Source organism: Ceratotherium simum, chromosome 8, assembly GCF_057802395.1.
Source record: "Ceratotherium simum simum isolate JZ-2026a chromosome 8, ASM5780239v1, whole genome shotgun sequence".
NCBI classification, from domain to species: Eukaryota; Metazoa; Chordata; class Mammalia; order Perissodactyla; family Rhinocerotidae; genus Ceratotherium; species Ceratotherium simum.
The window spans coordinates 26753252-26779970 of NC_141907.1; the positions used below are offsets into that span (position 1 = coordinate 26753252).

General features: G+C 33.6%; 1 long non-coding RNA gene across 1 annotated transcript in view; it reads right to left on the minus strand.

Moving 5' to 3' along the window:
* LOC147916417 (uncharacterized) overlaps nucleotides 1-25307 on the minus strand; it is an 83629-nt gene extending 58322 nt beyond the window's left edge. The window contains exon 1 of the long non-coding RNA XR_015552983.1: nucleotides 25264-25307. This is a non-coding gene — a long non-coding RNA (uncharacterized LOC147916417). The remainder of the gene's footprint in view (nucleotides 1-25263) is intronic.
* Nucleotides 25308-26719: the final 1412 nt, after the last annotated feature.

The window sequence follows — 26719 nt, forward strand, 5'->3', positions numbered from 1 at the left end:
AAACGTTATTCTAAGTGAAAGAAGCCAGCCACAAATACTAAGTCTTGTCCAATTCCTTTTATATGAAATGACCAGAATAGGAAAATTCATAGAGATAGAAAGCAGATTAGTGATTGCCTGTGCCTTGGGGAGTTGGTGGTAGATGGGGAGTGACTGCTAATGGGTACGTGTCCTTTTGGAGTGATGAACATGTTCTAAAATTGATTGTGGTATTGATTGTACAATTCTGAAAAAACATTCAATGGTAAACTTTGTATGGGTGAATTATATGGTATATGAATTACATCTCAATACAGCTGTCATATGTTTTTGAAAAGCACACTTACTAGTGAAAAGAAAGAGTAAAAGAATTACCTAAAATAGAAGTGAATGAAATTATTTTTGTTTTCTGCTATGAAACACTTACTGGTATTTCCTAACAGCAAAGCTAAAAGCATATGGAATGTTAGGGCGATTCTTATTCTTATGACCATGCATGTTTGGTTATTTGAAGTCTTGGGTCACATTTTATTTTTGTCTGAAGTGTCCATGCAAGAATTTCTGGGCATATTTCTTACAAAATGCACCATCTTCTCTTAAAACAATTTAGATTCACAAATACACGCAATTAGATAAGTGCAATATGCTTTAAACATATGTTCATTTTTGCAGCTTGGATTTTTGTTTGGATTTTATAAGTTTTACGACTATTTCAAGTTCTCTTTAACCTATTATTTGAATGTTCTGAGGGATTTGTAAGCAAATCTCTAATATTTTTTAGGAAGTATTTGATTCTGCAGAAGCCAAATAAACATCTGTGAACATTACTTAAGCTATACAAATTATGCTAGAAAACTGTATAAACTTTTTTAGAATTAGCATCACAATGGAATCAATGGTTAGAACAAAATAAATGAACATGAATAAAAATAAACAAAAGTCAGACATGTAGAAATGTATTAATTGCATTATTTTAAGTATGAAAATATAGCTATATATCTAAGCATATGATGTTGCTTAATCAATTAAAAATATTTATATATAATAAAACTTACAGAATTAGAAATAAGTATAAGTTTGATGCTAAGAATCATCTTCAGGGTTACTCTACAGGCAGTCATTTTACATAGTAGAGTGGGACTGTAAAAATTACTATGAGAGCTAAAATCATGGAAAATTTTCTTATTAGTACGAAAAATTATGATTCTTCCATAATCCATAAAAATTGTCAAAATATCTTTTGATATCTTTTATAATGTAAAGACAAATAAAAAAACAACTAATATATTTTGATACACTGTTATTTAAACCATTAGAGAGTTTTTATTTCTTTAAAAAATACTTATTGGGTCTGGCCCCATGACCGAGTGGTTCAAGTTCTGCATGCTCCACTTCCGCAGCCCGAATTCACAGGTTCAGATCCTGCATGTGGACCTACCTCACTTCAGCCATGCTGTGGTGGTGACTCACATACAAAACAGAGGAAGATTGGCAAAGATGTTAGCTCAGAGCAAATCTTCCTCAGCAAAAAAAACAAAATACTTGTCAAGAATAGTTTGAACAATGCTTGCCTTATTTTTATCATATAACTTTCAAGATGGAGTAGCTATCTTTTCAATGACTTAGCAGACTGTCTTACTCCTTTCTAAGTTTAGATTGGCCACCACATTTAATCTTTAGGGCTTTCAATGTCATGAAATATCTCTGACAGTTACATTAAGGTAGAATGTTTTGCTGGTGTCACTTTAACGCATCATCTTTTTTGTTACTATCATTTTCCTCATCTCTGTCAGTAAGTTCATTTTCACTATATTCCTCTCAAGTCTCTAGAAAGGCAGTAATATCAACATTTCCAAGGTCAGATATTTTTTCTACAACTCCATTTATATTTTAATTCCAATTCTCTTCCAGTGTCATCACTTTTCATTTTTTTGCAGCACTTTTAACTTTGTCAGTTACCACTTGAATTAGCCATTTTGTAACATGATACAGATGGATTTACAGTGTGAGATAAGAAATCAGCAAAACTACACACTTTTTTTTTTTTCTGTGCGTGAACTGAATAATGGTTGCACAGGGAGCAATCTTTGACAGACTTTGGAAGAAGTGATGTGATTTGTTACTGATCATATGCACATCTATTATTTAGGTAGTTAGGTATTCATTTGCATACTGAAACAACAAAGTTCATATTTTATACAATTACTGACAAATAATATACTATGGTAAGTGAAAAATGAATCATGTTATTGATTGGTGGGGTGGGGGACTGGTGTTACTTAACTAGACCATGGTAACAAGCCAGTGGATATCACAATGTCGCAATGTGAGGATGGGTTGTATTCTAAGTAAACCACTTGTAAGCTTTGAGAGGGTTTTAGGAAATTTATTTATATAATTATTATAAGCATACTTTTCTATTTCTTTTGTTTGGTATTTGATGGAGATTTCATTGCCAGAAAAAATAGAAACTAAAGATCAATTCCAAAAACTCTGGAGAATTCCAACATGTAGTATTGAAAGTGAGTTTATTCAACATAATTTAATTGGCTCCTATTTTCTTATAAAATAAACATAAAATATAAAATAGATGAAGAAAAGTATGATTTTATAAATAAAGTATAAAATAATTTTAAAAGTAAATGTCAACATAGTATCACAAATGTTTAATAGATTTAATGTAATTTATCAAACTGTAACACTATGTGGCAGGAATTATGCTAAGTGCAGTATAGAAAATGATCATACTTAATCTTCTGAAGTCTTCAAAAAGATAGATCTTATCTTTCCCACTATATAGTCGACGCAAAGGTAGTTTAAAGTAATTTTACAAAATTTTTACAACTAAAAATATGGGATTCAATATACAAACCTATTTTTTCTAATCCAAAACCCCATCCTTGTTCTGCACCAAAACTGATACAAATATTAAACTATAAGATCTAATATTTAACTGAGGGTAATATTCATAACCATAGTTGTATCTTTATGTTTGATTTTCTGTATCTACTAATTTCTCTCTCTTTTTTTTTTAAATGAGATCTAGATTCTTGCCAGTCAAATTGTAGATTACAAACTGAAAGCTTGGTTTTCACTTGGGAATTCATTAGAAATTCAGAATATTAGATCCCACTCAGTATCTATTAAATAAAAACAATTTTAACAAGATGACCAGGTTATGTATAGGTTCAATAAACTTTGAGAAGTAATAATCTAGATTATCAACTACTACTTACTTATTTTTGTTTAAAATGTTTTTTTATTAGAAATTATCTACCTACAATAGAACTTAATAGATAGAAAATCAGCAATATTTATAAAGCCACAAGAGCCCTTATGATCCCATGCTCCTCTCTCACCTCAAAGGTAACTATCTTGAAATTTTTATTTAGCCTCTCCATGCTTTTCTTTATAAATTTAACAAGTATACTTCCTTAATCAAAGTATTCTTCAGTTTTCTATGTTTTCAAGTTTTATATAAATGAAATTGCACTGTTGATATTTTCATTCATTTGCTTTTTCATTCACCAATATCTTTCTGAAATTCATGCATATTAATTGTGTTGCTTTACCTTATTTATTTTTACTGGGGACAGTATTCAATAACACGAATATACTAGAATTTATTCATTCATTCTCTGGCTAATGCACACTTAAATTGATTTCAGTTTGGAGCTAGAACAACTATTGCTGCCATGAAATTTCTTGTATACATCTCTGGAGTATATGCCTAGAAATTACAATTGCTGTGTTATAAATTATATACGTTGTATGGCTATAAAAGTTTCCAAATGTTTACTCTCAGTTTATATATTGACCTCATAATGGACCAGTAACAAACAGTTCATATAGTAGTACAAGTCTCTACCTACAATAGTACCAAATTATAGTGAATTGATTATATTGAATTTACTTGGGAAAAAACCCCACAAAATACAGTTAATTATAGATTTTTCTATTCTGACATTTTGTTAAGATTCTTTCATACACAATATAAGGAAACATTTTCTAGCACAATCAGATGGGATAATGCAGTCACAGGTTAGGTTATTTCCATTTATTAATTTATTATTTTACAATTTCAACATTTTTTAGTTGAATGACTATTTTGTATCATAAACTGATAAATGCTGGGACTATGTATATATATAGCATATTAACGAGACACATGTATTAATAGAGCTCTTTTGTGTAGTAAAGTATTAAAAAGAAGGATGATATCCATAGTTTGGAAATATGAAAGAAGGATATTCTTATACATTGTTTACAAGCAGGTATCTTTCTAGAGGAACTTGATATGTACCAAAATATATAACATATCCCTCTATAAAAATTACTATGAAGTAAGAATTAATTAAATAAATCAATGATGTATATAAAGTTTTTAGTTGGATGTTCAAAAGAAATTTTAAAATCTTTTCATCTTTCGGCCGGCCCCATTGTGCAAGTGATTAAGTGCGTGCGCTCTGCTGTGGCAGCCCGGGGTTCGCCAGTTCGGATCCTGGGCGCGCACCGATGCACGGCTTGGCAAGCCATGCTGTGGCAGCATCCCATATAAAGTGGAGGAAGATGGGTATGGATGTTAGCCCAGGGCCAGTCTTCCTCAGCAAAAAAAGAGGAAGATTGGCAGATGTTAGCACAGGGCTGATCTCCTCACACATAAAAAAAAAATCTTTTCACCTTTCAATAAATATATCCAAACTTCAAATACATTAGCAATCACTTTTTTAAAAAATCATGCAAATATTGGGAAGGTTTTCTCTGGAGTCCAAGAATTTGTGAGAAAGGGAGGAAATGCTGTCCTCACACTACAGCACCTGAGGGAAGGTATTCAGTATGACTGAAACTGGGTAATATAATCTGATGACTAAGTCAAAGATTCATTACAGTGAGAAGACTTCAAAACCCAAAATAAGTAGTGAATATAGAGAACTACAAATTTGGGTAAAGTAAATTAGTAATTAGTTAGATGTAAATAAAACTCAATTAAAAAATTTAATTCTACTTTAGAGAGGCTCTGTAATTTTAGATAATTTGCAAATGGATGATTGTTTTTTATTGGTTTGAAATGAATTTCCTCATTATCATACAAAAACATATCTACTCCCACTTGTTATTCATTGCTGAAATAATTTTTTTTCAACAAAAAAAACCAAGTATTTTCCTATAAGAAAAATCAACCATCACATTGATTTCTTGACTCTTAAAAAAGGAGAAACGTTTTCTCTCAGATTTTTTCATTTCCTGTTGTTCCTACCTGTATTTTCCTTTATAACAGCTCCTTTAAAATAAAGTATTAACTAAAATGTTTTTGTTAAACATTTTCCTAATATACACATGGTACATATATGAATTTTACTTATAGTCATTAGTAATATTTATTAAACACTTACAGAGTTTATGTTCACACTCTTTTATCTCTAAGGACCTTGATGTACAAAGATATAAAGTTTACTTTGTCTTGACTCCCCGTGAAAATCTTTAGTGATCTATTTGTCACTCATTCACTCCTTTAAGTAATTTTAATGATGAAGATGCTCCTTGAGGACTCTTATTCAGTTATTTGTCTTAGAAAACATTTAGAAGTTGCTAATAACTACCCATGCTAATATTTCTTCCTAAATTTTCTAAATTAAGCATGTACCACTAAGTATGGAAGGAGTTTTACCTATGGAAAGCTCTGTAGATTTCACTTTATTTGAAGACGGTAAATGAAAATTTACTGAGGTAAATATTCAATGGAAATGATTTCAAACTATTTTAAAAATGTATAAAAGTTATTCATAAATAAATAAGTCAATAAATTCATTTGGTGAACAAAGATTTATTGGTATAGTCTTTGTGTCTAGTATGGTTCTATGTGCCACAGTTTCAACAATGAGCAAATAAGAGGAAATTATCCTGATGGCATAAAGCAAACGTTCTTATGATTAAGAGACAAAATAAATAAACAAACAAACAGAGGGCCAGCCTGGTGACGTAGTGGTTAAGTTTGCGCACTCTGCTTCCGTGGTCCCAGGTTTGCAGGTTCGGATCCCAGGCACAGACATGTGCACTGCTCATCAAGCCATGCTGTGGTGGCCTCCCATATAAAATAGAGGAAGGTGGGCATGGATGTTAGCTCAGGGCCAATCTTCCTCAGCAAAAAAGAGGAGGATTGGCAACAGATATTAGCACAGGACTAATCTTCCTCACCAAAAAATAAATAAATAAATAAACAAACATATGTTCAAATACCAGATATTAATCAGTGGGAAAGACTACATTTAGAGGATAGCATTAGAATATAGTCTAAAATTAAAAAAAAGGCGTGTATGAAAAATGTGATTCATACTATAAAGAAAAAATATCAATGAGAACAGAATAAAAAATAATCCAGATATTGTCATACATAGACAAGTTCCTTAAAATTACCATAATAAATATTTAATGGACCTAGAGAAAAAAGTTGGTAATAATGTTTTAAGGGATGAAGAATTTAAGGAGATATTAGCAAACTATGAAAAAGAACTAAGTGAAAGTCCTAGAATTAAATAATTCAATATATGAATTTCTTAAAAAAACATTGGATACAATTGGCAGAACATAACTGAAAAAGAAGAAGCATACTTATAATTATCCAAACTGAAGCACTGAGAGAAAGAAAAATGGAAAAAAGTAAGCAAGTCTTAACGACTTCTGAGACACTATCAAGAGGTCTGAGGCATAATTAGAGTACAGTTTGATTTGCTGAAGAATAGAAAAGACAAAATGAGGCAGAAAAATATATATATGTTTGGAGAAATATTGGACAAAATCAACGCTAAAATGAAATTCAAAACAAGTATGATCAAATTTGATTGAGGATGCCCAGCAAATCCCCTGTTCAATAAATACAAAGAAAATCATATGTAGTCACATCATTCATTCTCATGAAAACCATAAACAATGCAAAAGAGTTAAAAGCAAGTGGGGGTGGCAGTGGGGGGTATTCATTGCATACAAGACAATCATGATAAGAATATGCACAAAATTATCATCAGAAAAATAAGCTAGACCACATAAGGAAAACATCTTTAAATACTGAGTGAATGAGTAGGGGGAGGGGACTAACAACACAGAATTCTATATCTTGTAAAAGTAGCTTTAAAAGTGAGGGCAAGAGCAAAATAGCGGGTTACGCAGCTCCCAGGTTTCATCTCCCAAAGAAACATCAAAAACAAATAGAGCGGGTTACACATGTAAGGAGCTTGAAAGTTGCCACTATGTCCTAACAAGTAAAAAGCTGAACAGACGGAAAAATCAACAACTCTTCTTAGATACATAAGAGAGGTGAGGACACATGGCAAAATGTTGCCCCCAATATTGGAGAGACAGGCAATTACAGGGAGTCTTGGCTCCCCAGAGTGGATTCATGAGTGGAAACCACCTCAGTAACCAATGCTGGGGTAGGAAGATCTGAACTGTGATGAACTGCTGGAGGCTTATTGTGCACAACTCTGAGAGTTAAAAACTCCAGGAGGATCCAGTCATAGAGTCCTCACAATATTGTGAGATTTACCTCTAGGATCCTGACCAAGTTCCCATAGTAAATATTAGGCAAAATCCTCTTATCTTAAGAGAAAAGGAACCATTCTGAAATATAGCAGAGCACTCTGTTCTTCTTAACCAGGACCTCTTTGAGGGGAAACTAGTCAATCAGATCCTAACCTGCTCGAATATTATCTGAGCCTAACTGACCTGGAGAAAGGAAATACTCAAATCTAGCTCCATCACATCCCACCTAAAGGAGGAGAAAAAGCTGAGAAATATTTGTTAACTTCACAGTTCAAGGCAAAGGCTCCTTGAAAGGAGCTCACAAAAAGACTGAGACTTAAATCATAGAACTACAGAACAATTCTCTTTACCCTACACTTCACCACCACAATACTAAAGACCTATTTACAGCAGATCCTGGTATATCGCGTCCGGAAATCAAGAAAAAATTATAAGGCATGATAAAAGGCAACAAACACAATTTGAAGGATACATGGGATATTCTCCAAGATAGATCATATTAGGCCCCAAAAGAAGTCTCAATAAATTTGAAATGTTTGAAATCATAGAAAGTGTCTTTTCTGAAGACAATGGAATAAACCTACAAATCAATGACAAAAGGGAAAGTGGAAAATTCACAAATATATGGAAATAGCACACTCTTGAATAAACGAAGGGTCAAAAAGTAAATCACAATGGAAATTAGAAAATATTCGTAGAGAAAGATAAAACACAACATACAAAAACTTACGAGACATAGTGAAGGCAGTGATCAGAGGGAAATTTATACCCGCAAATGCCTATATTAAAAAAGTGGAAAGATCTCAATCAACAACATATTTTTCCACCTTGAGTAACTAGAAAAAGAACAGCAAACTAAACCCAAGGTTAGCTGAAGGGATGGAATACCAAATATTAGAGTAGAGATAAATAAAAGAGAGAATAGAAAAACAATAGAGATAATCAGCAAAATCAAAAGTGGCCTCCTTTAAATGATCAACAAAATTGAAAAATCTCTAGCTAGAATGACAAAGAAAAAAAGAGAGAAGACACAAATAAATAAAGTCAAAAGTGAAGATGGGCATATTAGTGCTAACCTTACAGAAAGAAAAATTATTATGAGAAAATATATAAACAATTTTATTCCAACATATGAGATAATCTAGATGAAATGTACAATTCCTAGAAACACACAAGTTACCTAAACTGACTTAAGAATAAATAGAAAATCTCAACATACCTATAAAAAATAGAGAAATTGACTCAGTAATCAAAAACTGCCCCCAAAAGAAAAGTCCAGGATAAGATGGCTTCACTAGTGTAGTCTACCAAACATTTAGATAAACTAACACCAATCCTTCTCAGACTTATCCAAAAAATAAAAGAGAATGGAATACTTCCTAACTCATTCTATGATTTCAGCATTATCCGGCTACTAAAGCCAGATAAATAATCACAAGAAAATTTCAGACCAATATCCCTTATGAACATAGATGCAAAAATCCTCAACAAAATCCTAGCAAACTGAATCCAACATCATATAAAAAGGATGATATACCATGACCTAGTGGGATTTATGGCAGAAATGAAAAGTTGATTCAACATAAGAAAAAAAGAAGAAAGAAAAAGATCGTTTTCATTGATGCAGCAAAGGTATTTTACAGAATCTAACATAGTTTCATGATAAAAAAAAAAAAATTCAGAAAATTGGGAATAGAGGCCCTGAATAGTCAAAATAATCTAGCCAAAGGAGAACAAATTCAGATGACTCTCACTCTCTGCTTTCCAAACTTACTACAAAGCAACAGTAATCAAATAGTGTGGTACTGGGATAGGAATAGACATACATATCATTCAAATAGAATTAAGAGTCCAGAAATAAACCTATACATCTGTGGATAATTCATTTTTGACAAAGGTGCCAAGTCTATTAAATGGGGAAAGAATTGTCTTCAACAAATGTTGCTGGTACACTAACTTTTTACATGCCAAAAAATGAAGCTGGACCCTGACCTCACTCCATATACAAAAATTAACTCAAAATAGGTCAAAACCCTAAATATAAAAGCTAAAACCACAAAACTCTTAGAAGAAAACATAAGAGTAAATCATGACCTTAGATTTGGCAATGGATTTTTAAATATGACACCAAAAGTACAAGAAACAACAGGAAAAAAAAATAAATTAGATTTCATCAAACTAAAAAAAAACGCATCAAAGGACATTACTAGAAAGTAAAAAGACAACCTACAGCATGGAAAAAGTATTTGCAAATCATATATCTGAGAAGGGCTTAATATTCAGAATACATATTTTAAAAACTCCTAAAACTCAACAACTAAAAGACAAACTCAATTACAAAATGGGCAAAGTATATGAGTAGAAATTTCACCAAATAAGATATACAACGGCCAATAAACACATGAAAAGATGCTCAATATCATTATTGGGTAAACTCAAGTCAAAACCACAATGCTATACACTTCACATCTACTAGGATGGCATTGGTCCAAAATATGGAAAACAATAAGTGTCAGAGAAGATGTGGAGAAACTGGAACTCTTGTGCATAGGATAGGTAAATGGTGCAGTTACTGTGGAAAACAATTTGGCGATGCTCAAAAAGTTAAACTACCATAGGACCCAGCAATACCACTCCTAGATATATACTCAAAAGAATTGAAAACAGGCATTCAAACATACTTGTCTACCAATGTCCATTACAGCATTATCCATAACAGTCAAAGGTGGAAACAAGTACTCCTCAATAGATGAATGAATAAACAAAATGTAGTTAATAAATAAAGTGGAATATTTTTCAGCCATAAAAAGGAATAAAGTTATGATACATCCTAAACAGGGATGAACTTTGAAAATTTTATACTAAGTAAAATCAACCAGACTCAAAGGACAAATACTGTATGATTCCACTTATATGTAATATCTAGAATATGCAAATTTATAGAGGCAGAAAGTAGATTAGAGGTTAGCAGCGGAGGAGAGGATGAAGGAATAGGGAGTTATTGCTTAATGTTTATAGAGTTTCTATTTGAGATGATAAAAATATACTGGAAATGGATAGTGGTGATGGTTGTATAACATTATGAAAGCAATTAATGCCTCTGATTTGTATACTTAAAATGACAAATTTTATAATATATATAATTTACTACATTAATTTTTTTTTAAAAAGGCAAAATTAAAACATTTTCAGATGAACAAGATAATCTGTTGTGAGATCACACATCATGTAGGCTCTGGAAAACTCCACTATACGTTCACGAAAAAAGAATTAAAGAGATGGATAAGATCTTTGTACAGTGGTTCTCAACAGGAGACGATTTGGCAATGTGAGGAAACATTTCTGGTTGTCACAACTCACACAGTGCGGTGACTACTAGAGTCTAGTAAGTAGAAGCCAGGGATGCTGCTAAACATCTTATAATGCATGACAGAGACCCCACAACAAATAATTACCACGCCCAAAATGTCAAAACTGCCTAGTGAACCCCATGAAAAGTCGTTGGGATCTTCTGGGAATCTCTCCACCTCAAAGTTAAAGTTCCGTACGGTTTAGGAAAGGTATAATGATTTATGACCCAAAAAGATCTAATGTATCTTTCTTCAATAGAAAGTGTAACAGTATTATTTTTGTTAAAGAAAAGACATGTGTACCATTTATCGATGGACAATAATGTATGTATTCACTTTCTAATTAATAGGGTAGTAGCAAAAGTTCTGAAATTCAATCCTGAAATTGAGTTGGATAATGTTGTAACAATCTTAAACACAGTGCATAAAGAGAGTAATCAGAGAAACCATTATTTTACCACACGCTATATATGATTAACTGCAGGCATCTAACTCTCATTGGCCACCAAAAGAATAAGCAAGACTAGGCAGTCCACTTCAATTCATTTTCAATTCTGTAAAGCAAAAGGCCTATTCAGGCTAGAGTATTACCCATAAACTGTATAGATAGGTGCCTATCTTTATCTCCCTTGCAGTAAAAACTCAGAGTAGCATGATTTAGTCGCCTTGTTTAAAGCCATGCTGCTTACTTTAGGATACAAAAAGTGCCCTGTTGCTTCCTGCTTCTAGCTAAGCAAGGCTCAGTCAGCCCATCTCTCCATAGGGTTTTGCTTTTGTGTTGCAAAAGCAAATTCAAAGATGCCTTCTACAAAGGAAATAAGCACTGAGTCAGGGAACTTGGAAAGAAGCTCTGAGAGAATGCCAGCTCTTCAGGAGGGAGAGCACTTCACTGGTTATATGTGAGCTGTCCAGATGTGGAGTTGATATTGCCAATCTGGAAGTGACTAGACAGCTTGGAGTATGTGGGAAAAAGTTGCAAGTTACCTTTTATTCTGGGAAAGTCTTCTGAATTCACGGTGACAACAGGGTTCAGCTTTGCAGTCACTTGTCTTCAATCCCTCACACACACTTAGATGATAGCAATCATCCCACAGTAACACCTGAAACCCAGTGCATAGTTACTTGCACCAGCATATTCAATGATACAATGACAGGTGTTGAAACTCTTATCTTGATACCATGCTGTTCTCTGATTTTATATCATGATATTAGATATAAAAAAGTGTCCTTTGGTATTTGGATAACTTTATTCCCTTGAATACATTGCAAAGCAGGCACTTCAAATAATGAATACCTAAAATAGTAATAGTAGTGGTTGCATAGTGAGGAGCTCATTGACTAAGCACTATGCCAAATATTTTCCAAATAATATTCGTAGAATCTTCACAACTTCTCCATGAGGTGGTATTATTACTATCTTTTCACAAATAGGGAAACCAGTGCTTAGACTTTGAGGGTCGGGGGGCTGGGGAGAAGATCACAAGCCTATCAGTGATAAAGCCTGGGTTAGAATCAAATTTCTTAAACTCCAAAGTTCATTCCCAGCAATCGATAAGTGATATTGCCTGTTTATATCAATACTATTATTTTAACTTTCTCTTTAAAGAAATGTCCACTGTATTTATAGTTATGTAAAAGAGTTTGTCCAGAACTCAGATATCAAACAGATATCCATAGATAATCTCAATGAATATACTGATAATGAGACATGATAATGAAATTTATCATAAGATTGGAAAGATCATTCAGGCAACCAAACAATAATTGAGTGCAAGCTCTTTGTAATGAAATATTCCAGGAGCTCACAAATCAACACCAGTAAATATAATATGTTCTATATATAGGTATCACTAATCATTAGCAATATACAATCAATAATATTTCTCTGCATATAGAAAAAGAAAAATCAGAAGTCATAATTTCTATGGAACTCTGAAACCAGAAGGAAAGTTCAGATAAATATCTCTCATACCTCTAACCCCAAATTTGCAATTTTTACCACATATAATATGTGCACAATTGTATGAATGCACAGTTAACCAGCATTCTGGAATCTAATGACAGTTATTTTATACACGTCTTGCATCCGTTAGTAGACTATGGTGTTTTCTTCTTGTTTCTAGTGCTATTTTCTGAGGAATCCTAGATCATCTTTCTTCCTATTTCTCTTCTTATTGGTAGCAGGGAAGGGACAAGTAAAATATAATTAAAAACCAAGTTGAAGTCATGAGCATACTAGGATTTATCAACAAAAGTCATTCTTTCATTAAGTTGCAAATCACCTTTTCTGGTATATTTCTCATAAAACTATGTTCCCCACATCCACTCTCTTCTTTCTTCTTTGTCAAACATCTCAAAGCTTTTATAATTCTTATTTGTCCTCTAAATGTCATTTCAAATGCTAGCCTCTTTCCACTTTAAAAAAATTATCTCCCCTTATGTACCATTTACCAACATAAATTTTTCTATTATGGAGTTTATCTTATTCCACAATGTAATATATATACGTATTATATTTATGTGTGTATATACACATAAGTTTATATATAGATATAAAGTTTTGCCTCTGCCATTACCTTTAATACATTGTAAATGATGGATTGATTTTCTAGGTGTCATATCCTCAGCAGCATTGAATCGGGAAAGATTATGAATATATAACAAACAAGTATGAAATATATAATTTAATAAGGCATTAAGGAAAATTAAAAATGGAAAACTCTAACTTTTGGCTATGATCTATAGTAATAGAAAAATAAATTCTTTACCCATTATATAAAATCCTTTTTGAGTGTTTTTGACAATTCAGTAAATTTACTTATATTAAAATAAAATTTTAAAATCTTCAAAGTTGATAAGGTACTGCTATTAATGTATTTGTCATATGGTGAATGTAATTTATTGTTAATAGCAATAACAAAAATGTAACTTTATGTCCCAAGTATGACAATCTGCCTGGTATCACAATAGTTTAAGGTCGTTAGGCAGTAGATATAGATTATTTTTATAGGAGATTATTAATAGTGCTTATCCATTATCAATATTTTCAAATTTTTATACATTTCAAGATGGTGAATCGCATGACCTTCTTGTGGAAAATAACAATAAACCACCCTAACACACCGAAGATTTGTGAAAAAATAATCTCTTCTGATAATTTGCAACCAAAAGGGAGCCTGCTATCACATAAATGTAGAGTACAAGTTTATACAACTTTGTAAAAGTGTGAATTGCAAACTCAGAAATTAATTTAAGGTGGCACCAGATTGGTACTCTATCTTAATCTTAATAGAAATAAGCTCAATATTTCTCTAATGAAAAGCATTACCAATTATATCCTTAGGATTCCATGGACAAAAGTCAATGAAAAATTATCTTTTAAAGTTAGCAACAAATAGGGAAAAAGTGCATCATGCGTAACAACTGTAAAGAAACAGAAAAATAAGAGTCCTCAGTAAAACCAATTCTTAGATTTGTTAGTAACATATAAAACATCCCTGTGTATTATCTAGAAAATGAAAGAATAAAAATAAGCAGAGAGTAAAACATCATCAAAAGGAAGAAAGTGAATTTCAAAATGCCAATAAGTGCTTTTAGAAAGGAAAATACACAAGACAGCTGATGTTAACTTAACAGATATGTTTCACAGCATACTAGGCAAAACTGAAGAATTTACTAAACTGGAAGACATAACTAAGAAATTATACAGAATTCAGCTCAGGGATATAAGGAGATGGAAGATAAGAAACAGAGGTTAAGAGAAATGGAGAATACAATTAGAAGTGCAATATACAGGTACCTTGATTTCTAGAAGCACAGAAGAGAGCTATTGAGCTAGAGAAAATATTTGAGATGATGATTTACATAAAAATTTTATCTCAAAACAACATTAAATGTTTTCTGTAATACAAATAATCTGTATCAAACATTATTCATGTTACTTCTACATTTATCTCTGTGTATGTGTGTGTGTCTTTCTGTCTCTCCATATCTATCTATCTATCTATCTACAAAAAAGGTTGACATGAATTGTTTAATATTATGAAATGTGCATCTGTTGTGAATACAACACTAATTCCTACATACTACTGAACCAAATGACTCAAAGAGAAGAAACACAAAGAGTGTTCAGCACTCTGGAAATGACACTTCCTTGTAGAAGAACCTGTGCTAGTCATGCTATTTGACACATTAATTAAATCGTGTTTTCCTTTACCTAAGTGTTTCGATCATTCAAGTCCTCCTCACCCTCAGCAGTAATGTCTGTGTTCTATTTAAGTGGGGCACGTGACAATCAGAGCACATTTTGTCTTCTCCTCAAGGATTTAAGACAAGAGATGTGGAGAAGTATCTTTCTGGGACTTGAAGGGCTAGTCACAAGAGTGGCTGTTTAGAGTTATGAGTCATACTGAGCCATTACTGGGGACTGGGTCCTGAGAGTGAAAGATATTTATTCTTAAAGATGCATTGTTTTTATAATTGTGATAATGTAGTACTCTCTAAGTGTAGTGTCCAGGACAAGGGCCTTTCCTGCTGACTGGTCTAAGAGTGGTACAAAGTGCAACTTGGAAGAATAATAAAGTACCAAAATTAAGATTAAACTTATTTCTAGTAGGGAGGGAGTATGCACTTCATCTGTATTGGTGTCTTAATCCACTGGGATTGCTATAACAGAATACTATAGACTGGGTAGTTTATATAAACAGAAGTTTCTCACAGTTCTGGAGACTTGAAGGCCCAAGGTCAAGGTGTCTGGTGGCCATTTTCTCACTATAATCTCACATGGTGGAAGGGGGCAAGGCAGCTCTCTGGGATCTCTTTTAAAAGGTCACTCTTCCCATTCATGAAAGTCTGTCCTCATGACTCAATCATCTCCCAAAGGCCCAACTTCTGAATACCACCACCATCGCATAAAAATTTGGGGGAAAAATTAAATCTATAACAATTGATAATGTTCTACTTCATAAGCGGTGTAGTTTATTCACAGGTGTTTATTATTATGCTTCAACATTCAAAGATAATTATTTGTATAAATATCTCATTCCCAATCCCAAAATCCTTTCATGGTCTTTGTAATTGCTGTGTAAAATCATATAAGGTATTTTATTGATATACAGCTTGTATTCTACATTATAATGAATATTAAATATTAAAGTTGCATGGTAAACTTCCACATGATCATAAAATCACATTAGTACAAAATACTTCAATGCATGAATCCCCTCTTCATCATCTTTGACCATACTGTCACTCAGTCTCTTAACGTTGGTATCTATAAGTGGAATGTCATTATCACAAGGAGCCATCTGTACGAAATTGGACCGCCTGAGTTGTTAGGAAGTCCCGTGGCATGTGTACAAAAACCTCCTTGTCCACCAGATTATTCATGTGTTTTATTCAAAAACGGTTCCTATTTTTGCTGTCTGAAGTCACATAGAACAAATATATTTTCAAAATAACTGAGTTATTATAAATATTTTATGTAATCATCTTGTATAAAAAATAAAAACATAATGTTAACAATTGGATTCCTTACATATCACTGAATGTTTTACAGTTGGTGTTTATTCCTAAAATTTGCTATCCTAGACTCAGAGGTGAAATAAATTATCGGAGAAAAAATACTGTCTCTTACAATGTAACATTCAAGAAGTTAGCAACTTTTGATAGCAGGGCATTTCTATTCATCTTCAACCACTTAGATGATAGATAGATAAACAGATCAAGTTGCAAAAAAAAAAAATAACAGTTATCAACTATACTGTACTAGGAAGTGAGTAAAATCATTACAATAGAATTTTAAATGTGTTAAATTTCATTTTGAGGGTTGAGTTCAAAATTTTGCAACTATTAAAATGGGCTTGAATATTAAGATCGTAATTTAATATTAGCTTCCCTCTTGCCTAATTCATGTATGCATTTAGAAAATATGCCTTTTGTTCCTATCAGTATCTTTAATTAAAGAAATAATTTGACTATTTCATAGCAAAGAAAAGAATCACACTGTATTCAACTACAGTCTGCTAGGAAAGCTGATGTTTTCAGTGTGGATGCTCAAGAGGGGCAAAGCTGCAAGACGTGACAACTGGCATTCAGTATACGATTTTTTCTTATTTCATCCAACCACCGATAAAAATCAGTCAGAGGAACAAATTTTGGCAGATTGATATTTGGGGTCAAACATGACCAAATGAAGTTTAGAATATGAAGATATGAATTCCTACATGTATATTTATATTTCTGTTCAAAATGTAATTTCTGTTCTTATTACTATGGCATTTCTTGGCTTTACATTTATTTTATAGTAAACTGACTAGTTTAACAAGTCAAAATTCTGTTTTGAGCCTATGGGTCATATGATTTTTCTTTCTTTCACTATAAACATTTTCTTATATTTATTTGCTTTTATGCAATGTGATTATAACTGAGTGATAATTTAAAACAAAAATGAATGTGGAATTGAATATGTTATAGACAATTGTATATGAAATCTATTTCATGAGTTGTATGTTGCATAGAAATAAGTGTCTCCATGGAATTGCTTCATCTATAACAAAACAAATATTTAAATAGACTCTTTCAGATTACTATTAAATAATATTGAACAAATATTCTTACATTTGTCATAAGAAGAATTTCTCCCATTCTAGTCTAAGGGAATGTCTATCATACATTTAGATGTAATTAAACATAAATTTATAGTGATAAAATATCTTCCTAATAATAATTAATCCTTCAAGAATTTAAATTAATCATCGACATTAAATCTATTGTTTTAAATTTAGGTATGTTTCAAGATAATTTTGTAATAAGATGAATCTATCTGTAGGATATTGGCATTCAGGAGAGATACTGATCTGTCAGTAACCAGGAGAGTGATCCCTTGTGGAACCCCAAACTACCTTGTTCCTCAGTATACTCATCTGTAAAAAATGTGCTTAACTATGTACTTTTTAATGCTTAATTCTGACTCTAAATCTCTGTGATATTAATTAAATAACTTGGTAATTTCCATACTTGGAGTGAAAATTCATTTCATTTTACTGTTTCTGCAAATATAATTTTGGATGTAAATACAACTGTCAGCATTTGAGTTTACTAGCCTCTTAAAGTACATGGCAGAGAATTAGAACTTTACTCTTAGTAAATATAAAAGTAAAAGTAGTACACAAAATTAATGAAAATACAAATTTATAAAATGTTTGCAGTGTTTTTATGTATTAAGCAACTTTTTGGATTTATGGAAAAATCATTTCAGGAAAGCGTTCATTTATATGAAGAGGAAAACTCATGATAGTTAAGTGCATCCGTTGAAAATTTGTGAAAGATTTTTTAATGTAATAACTAGAAGATTGTATAATCTCTATAAAATATATTTATAGATGAATCATAACTTTGCATATTCATTAATACTTTTAAAATGCATTTTAGGAGTTTTGTATTAACACTTCTCATGATGACTTTATTCACATTAGCCTTATAAAATATAGTTAATTATTGTCACTTCCATCATAGACAACCCACAATTGTTAGTTTCATATGTGAACATTTTGTTCCAGGTATCATCTCTCTGCTTTGTTATCGAATCCATTAGATTTAGCAAAATGCATTTCATGGACAAACAAGAAGATAGCTCAGTGATCACCTTGCAATAGCGTTGTTACTTCACAGCTGAGTAACCTCAGACTCCGCTTTTTGTGTTTCAGGTGCGTATGAAGGGAGCTTAACTTGATCACATCTTCGAGTTAAGATTTTTATGTTTTTCTAGGGCCAAGGTTTTCATAGCAGGGCTGCTAGCTGTCATGGAGTAACTATATTCTTATAATGCTGTCCTTTGAAGCATGACATCATGACTAAAGATGAGAAGCCTATACTGGATTGCAGACACCTGAGCTGAATTTTGATGGCTTTTTTGAAGCATGTTGTAGTCTCTGGGGCCAGAAAATCACGCCCACTGGTTTGCCAAAGGGCCATTTGAGGCTTTAAAGGAAAGGAGAATAATTTCCAGCAAGATAAATGCTAAAAATGTATTATAAGTCACTTAGCGTTTTCAGTCTTAAAAATTGCCTAATTGCAATGTTAGGCAAATTCTTTAGTACAGCACTAAAAGTAAATTTTATGAACTCTCAAAATGCCTTTAGACTAGAAAATCACCTTGTATATAATAATTATACAAGTAAGCATAAATATTTGTATTGTTTTGCAGTTTAAAAACATCACTTATCTCATGAGATTTTGTTTTCAAATAAACGTGTGTTTTGTAAAATTATATAGGTGAGGACTCTGAGGTTCTTCCAAGTCACACAGCTAAGTGATTTTCTAGGTAAATAATAATAATTTATATCCTGGTTCCTGGTAGTTATATTTTTATTTTGCTGTAGCTGTAATATTTCAGAGTATACGCAAATTATTTAATGGTTTGCTATTAAATGTTTCATTGGCATTTTTTTGGAAAGATTTTTTTGTCATTTTAAGAATGTAGCTTTTTATTTAGAGTGTTTCAAGATATGTTAACAGGAATGAATGTTGAATTATATAATATGTATTTTAAGTACAACAGGAGATTATGATAATTTATTGCTGACATATTAACCTAACATAATAAGCCCTATGATTATAAAATATCCTGAAATTCTTTGCATAAACCTTACCCTGCTGTACATCCTGTAAAATCTCGGAATAAATCCTTTGAATATTTTTTGTCTTTGTCTTCCTAGATCTTTGATTAGAATGTTGATGGAAAGAAAATCAACTGATAAAAGATTGACACCATTCATTCAAACATTACTCATAAAACAATGTTTTTTGTTGGTTTCCTTGCTTTGAGTGCCTACTATTTACCAGGCGCTGTGCTATATGTTGGGAATAACGTACCAAGGAAAAAAGAAAGAAACTGAACTCTCACTGGCAATTTAGTATACGAGGCAGGTATTAAACAATTAATTGCACAAATGAATCATTTCAAGTTTGACAAATACTACAAAGTGCATGCTGATACAAATACTTACAATGGGGAATGTGATCTAGTTAGGGGTTAGGGAACAGTCTCTTGAGGAAGTGGCAACCTGGCTGAGTTCTGAAGGACAAGTAGTGCTTTTATGAGATGAAGCATGGGGAAGAAGGGAAGGAGGAGCGCCTCGATTCAGCATGTACCAAGTTCAAAAGCAGCATGGCATATTTAAGCAACTTTAGAAAGCATAGCCAACTTAAACTAGGAATAGAGAGGATGAATTTCTGAAAGCAGATTGCCACACTTTATAATTACTTATTCAACCAAAATTGATCATCTTTTATTTTTATCCCCATTTTACAGACCAGTTAACTAAGACCCTAATGTATTTATGTAAATTCACCAAAGTTAAAACATCATACACAGCAAAGCACGGACTTGAAACTTCGTTAGATTGACTCCAAAATTTCTATTTTTTCCAATATTATACCCAGCCTCCCAAATGAAAAAGACGAAGACTAGTGAATTGGGATAGAATTAAGTCAATTTCTTAGACAATGTGAAGATAAATGATTTGGTAGGCAGGATCAGTAATAGTGCCTAGCTGAGCCATATCGGAGCCTGAGACAAAAAGAAAAATACTCATACTGCGTGTATCTTTAATTTGACGTTTGGCTTATGGTGGATTTTTTGCATCAACTTTTATTTTTAAAATACTGCATTAAAATATTGTTTATCTTGATTATGTTTTTGGTGCCTCTTTACATTTTGTGCCCAAGGCAAACGCCACAATCACTTCCCCATGTCCCAGACATGTAGGAGGGAAAAGAGGACAGAGCTTTAAGGATATACGCAAAGGAATGATGATAGGATGGACCATGTAATCAAAGTGGCTAAAGAGGAAAATAAGTGCATAAAAGGAAGGATGAAGAAAGACCAACAGGTAGTCAAAGCTAGAGATCCTGATGAGGTGAAATACATTTTTCAGAAGAAGTAGTAGAAGGAGAACTGGAAAATTCGGAAGTGTTGGTCAGAATGTGGCTTCCCTCTAATCAAAGTTTTGGAGGCGGCGAAGTTGTTATTGGCAATGATAAAGGAAATGACTGTAAAAATCTCCATAACATCAATTAAAACAGAAAATCTTTCTTATAAACATGCTGCAATTGTCCTTGAGGCTAATGAGCTGCCTCAATAAATTTTATTGATGTCTATTTAAGCAAAAAAAGTTTATTTGTATGATATAAAAATACTTTGAGCATGCTTAAGTACCATATGATGTAGGATCATATTGTTTATCAACGGACCAAAATAATTTTGATGTATTTGATGTGAAAATTTAATAAAGTGGATGAAATAAGAACCAGAAAATAGAGCTTGCACTCAGGTTCTATATTTATTTTGAACAGAAACTCATCTTCACATAATGAATTCCTATAAACCATGATTTTTCAAACCTTAAAATATAATTACAAGTGATAATTTATAATTGTTGTGCATGGCTTTTCTAAGTCTCTAACAGCTTCTACGATAAATGATTGTTATGTGCAACATGGTATGTTAATAACTGAGTTAGAACATCCTGACCATATGTCCATCACTGCAGGCAAAGTCCAGCATGATGGTGAGAAGATAAAACACAGGATCAGTTCTCATAATTACAAGGAAGTAGAAACTGGTGGTTGGTAGATAGTAAATGATATATAAAATTAGTGCTTCAAATGTTTGGAAATTAAAAAATGGGGACATTTATGAAAATATATGCAATGCCCAGGAGTCAAGGCAGAGTTTCCACTCAGAGAAATGTATGTACTTAACCAAAATTCTCCTTAATATGAGAACAGATGTAAAATTCATTAATTCAAAGACAAGAATTTCAAATCATAAATCTGGGTGAGGTTACACATTTTTAAAGCCGCAAATTGAAGTTAACAGATCAAAATCAATTAGGTCTGCTAATCTGTTCACAAAGGTGTAAATTCTTAATCAGAATTTATTACAAGGCTGACAACGTAATTTAACAGCAGTACTTAAATCTTGATCAGATAATTCAACTTTCAGACTTAGGTGCATTATTTTTTTCTTGAAAGACACAAGACTCTATTTTAATCTGAGTATCATAAGGTAATTGTAATGTTAAGTATATATAATACATATAAGATGTTACACATAAATATAAGATATTATTTATGTGTTTGAAATTATATTACTCAGAGCCTATTAGGATTTTGGACATATTTTATGAGAGTTGGCATTTGACATTTATATTATTGGCACATTCTTTTATCTTGGAATGGATCAGGTGGTAATTTCCCCTAAAATACCTATTTTTGAAATGATGTCAAGCATGTTTTCAATTTTCTATAATAAGAACTACTTCAGAGCAGTGTAGTACCTTTTGAAATGAAGTCAGCTGTACTCTCACCACTGCTACTGGTAACAAGAGATTCCATTAGATTCAAATTGTTCAGTAGAATTAGTCCCCTTAGATGTGTTGCAAATTACGCAATGCCATGTGCCTTCAGAAAATGATATATGGAATATATGTGGTAGTTGACTTTGGAGATTAAAATTTTATTTTTGCTTTAACCAAATGGATGATGGTTGGAAGTCTATTACAAGTAAAACCAAGTTATCTGTAGTGGATATTGATGGATACTATAGAGATTTCAAGTTCCCATTTTGTTTTGGCAACTAAGTTCTATCTTGGCTTACATCAGAGCACATATCCCTACATGATGAGAATAAGCCCATAGAAAGTTAATTGCATGAAATTTCTGAAATTTTAATTTTTATAAGTGCCTTAGAATTTGGTTGCATGCACTTTGTGTGTTATTTGGAGTATATTGTTGTGCCTATTGATTTTGAAAATTTCTATTCAAAACTACATCAAACTAATAAAAGAAAATTGCATTTTTTGTACATTAATATTTATTGGAAGTCTACTTGTGATGAGTGATTTCTAGGTATTTGTTGATATAGGAGGGAACAAGATAAACATAATGCCTGCTTTAGCAAAGTCCACCTAATTGGTTATACCAACAGTCACATATCTCAGAAATACATTTTATAGTGTTTTACAGGTAATACAATCCAAATCATTGATTATTTGATGAAGAAACTGCAGTCCAGAGAGGTTGAATGACTTGTCAAAGTTACTAATTTAATTACTATCAGATTGATCTAAGACTCAAATCGTCTAATTGTGTTCAGTGTACCACAATTTTAACCATATTTTGTATTTCAATTATTATTCACTCTTACAATTGTTGAAGATAAAGAAAAAGGACTGATAAAATATTTTTTCTTTACTTTGAGTTTTTTTTGTCTAAAAATATTATGTACGTGTGTGTATATATATATATATAGAGAGAGAGAGACCGTAAAAAGATGAGCTAGTAATTTTCAAAGAAAAAGTCACTATTCATATTAACCTAATGCTAACCAGAAATGAGAATTTTCAGGAAAAAACACTATTTGAAAAAAATATGCCTTCAAGTATTAATTTTTAGTACTCATTTTGTAGAGCTGAGATGACAGAGGTTTCACAATGTCAAAGAAGCATTATACAGATATCAGTTTTCTAATAGATGTCTGAGTAGAAAATGTTTCAGTTAATCTAATTGATTCTCAAGCTATTTTGAAATCATCAGTGGACTTTAGAAAGCCTTGTAAACAGGATTTATTTTCAACAACCTCTCAGGTTAAAATGGTGAACAGCTGGATTAAGTGCTGTGCTTTCAGTGCCCTGAAAGGGGAAGGAGAAGAGCACAAATGAATAATTTGTGGTTGTGTTGTACTTTATTTCCATTAAACACAGAAAAAAAAATAAAGAGAAACTTGGTTGCTGAATAGCAGAATGTTAGAATTGGAAATGATCTTAAATAATGTTGGGATACTTTCTACGTGTCAAGCATTTTGCTAAATTCTTTAATTGTATTAAATTATTTAATTATATTTCTTACAATGCATGATAAGTAGAGTAGTAATATCTTCATTTGACTGATGTAGAAATGAGAGCATCCTAATCTCACTCTCTTTTTCAAATAAGGCAGCTGCAATTCACAAAGAGAATTTGACTTCCTCAACATAGCCTGGCAGTTCAGCGGATTAGACTCTGACTCTCCTGATCTCTTGCTCCCAGTTCAGCATTTAATTACCTACATAAATACTATATATATGTGTGTATGTGGAGATAGATGGATAGATAGAAAAATATAGATATGAAAAATATGTCTTGAAAATGTGAATAGAAAATTTGTAGGGTCTTGATAAAGTATGGTACAATATATTGCATAAACATAGTTTGAAAATATTTTGCAGTAGAAATAATTCTATTTAATTTTTTTATTTAAATGAAATCTGATTTATATCCATTTTTACTTAAAAAACAAAAGTCCATGAGTGAGCCCATCATGATGGCCGAGTGGTTAAAGTTTGGAGCTCTCACTGCTTTGGCTCCCTGGATTCCTTTCCCAGTCAGGGAACCACACCACCTGTCTGTCAGTTGCCATGCTGTGGCAGCAGCTCACATAGAACTAGAAAGACTTAAAACTAGGATATACAACAATGTATTAGGGCTTTGGGGAGGAAAAAAAAAAAAAGAGGAAGATTGACAACAGGGGTTAGCTCAGGGCGAATCTTTCCCTGAAAAAAAGAAAAACAAAACCCCCAAAAATAAAAGTCCATGTATTTTCTCATTGCTTTTTTAAATGCAAATATGATCATACCTCACTACATAATGCACATTTAAAAAGACATATAATTAAGTAGTGATCTTTCTTGACTTCATTTTTGTTTTTCATACACATTTGAATTTTACTTCAGTGAAACATTATAATAAATGCATATTGATTTAAAAAGACAGGAAATACCTTTTTTATGTTATTCTCTACAATGAAGGAATTTCTGCAAGTACAAAGGAAAAAAACCTATTTTTGAGGAGAGGAGTCAAGATGGCGGCGTAGGCAGACTCTGAACTCACCTCCTCCCGTGGACACAGCCAATTTACAACTACTCGAGGAAAGGTTACCCCTGAGACAGAACTGAAAACTGGATAAGAGGAACTCCTGCAACAACGGACAATCCTAACTGAGGTGGAAGAGGCAGAGACTCCCTTCCGGAGAGGAAAAACGTCGCCTTCACAAGCCGCCAGCTTCACGGCCGCCGGGAGCAGCTCACAGGTACGCAGCCTCCCAGGAGGTGCGGGGTCCTGAGCCGGGGAGCGCCCCTGCTGTGGGCATATTGTGGACCCAGCACAATCGACACCAGCGGCATAATATCTGACTGTGCCTGCTACTAAAACACTGGGGAGCACCCCCAGAAAACCCGGTTCACAAAGAAACTAAAACTGGCTCTTAAAGGGCCCGTGCGCAAACTCACCCGTTTCAGGAAGCACCCTAAAATCACCAGAAAGAAAGGTGTACAGTGCTTTGGTGACAAGAGACTCACCTAATAGGCCCTGAGTGCATCTCGGTGAGGGGTGAGACCTCTCCAGGGACTGGGACATTGGCGGCGGCCATTGTTGTGGCCTGGTGTGAGCGTGCTGACACAGACGCCATTGGAGTTCTCCCTGAGGCCTCCTAGCCCAGGGTCTGCCCCAACTGCTAGAGCACCGATTTAATCCAGCTCAGTCAGGGCAGGCAGCCCACCCTAGAGACTGGCCCCACCCAACAACAAGCCCTCAGGCAACTTGTGGGCCTGCATAGATTGGTGACTGGATTCTCTGCAGCCTGGCAACTGAGTTGACTTGAGCAGGGCAGGGTGTGCACAAGGAGTGGGTGGAGAGTGTGGGGTGGTGGCAGAGTGTGTGGGGCTCCCGCCGTGGAGAGTCTGGGTCCGCTTGGGGAGGTCGGGGCGCTCACACGGGGCAGGACTGTGTTGACTGTGTGTGTGGACCTCTGGGCGGCAGGGCTTCTCAGCCGCAGAAGACTTGTACTTCTCAAAGACCCACATAGGAGGTTTGCTCCACCTTCCAAAACCTGAAACAATAGGGTGCTCCTGTGCCTGAGGCCAGCCCCACCCAGCTACAATCCTCAGAGAGCTGACAAGACACCTAATAGACTAGAGGCTTACAGCAATTGTAAGGCCCTGAGCCTAACAACCTGCCACGGTGGGGGCCTACTCACTTAAAAGAAATACTGCAACACAAATGTGGTATTAGAACTTACAGCCAACTGTGCTGGGGCTCCCCACACCTGATAAAGAGACTGAAGGGCCCACAACAACTACAAGCAGCTGAGCATTATAACAGCTGGCCAGGAGCATAACTCAGCCTCCCTGGGCGCCTACAGGGAGAGCAAACAGGCCACAGCAGAAGGATACACATAGCCCACATAGGGGTCACCCCTGGAACATTGAGAACTGAGGGAAGCACACTGGAAGCCTCCTAAGCCATCACTTACATAAGGTCACCTATCCAAGAGCAGGAGACGTAGCTGACCTACCTAATACGTAGACACAAGCACAGGGAAAGAGGCAAAATGAAGAGGCAAAAGACTACATTCCAAGTAAGGGAACAGGACAAAACCTCAGAAAAGGAACTAAGTGAAAGAGAAATGAGCAACCTACCCGACAGAGAGTTCAAACTAAGGATGCTCACTGATGTGGGGAGAAGAATAGATGAACTCAGTGAGAATGTCAACAAAGAAATGGAAGATATAAAAAAGAACCAATCAGAAATGAAGAATACAATACTGGAAATGAAAAATTCATTAGAGGGACTCAAAAGCAGAGTAGAGGATACAGAAGAATGGATCTGTGAGCTGGACGAAAGACTAGAAGAAATTACCTGAGGTGAACAGGTAAAAGAGAAAAGAATTAAAAAGACTGAGGACAGTCTAAGGGACCTCTGGGACAACATCAAGTGCACTAACATCCGTGTTATATGTGTCCCGAAAGGAGAAGA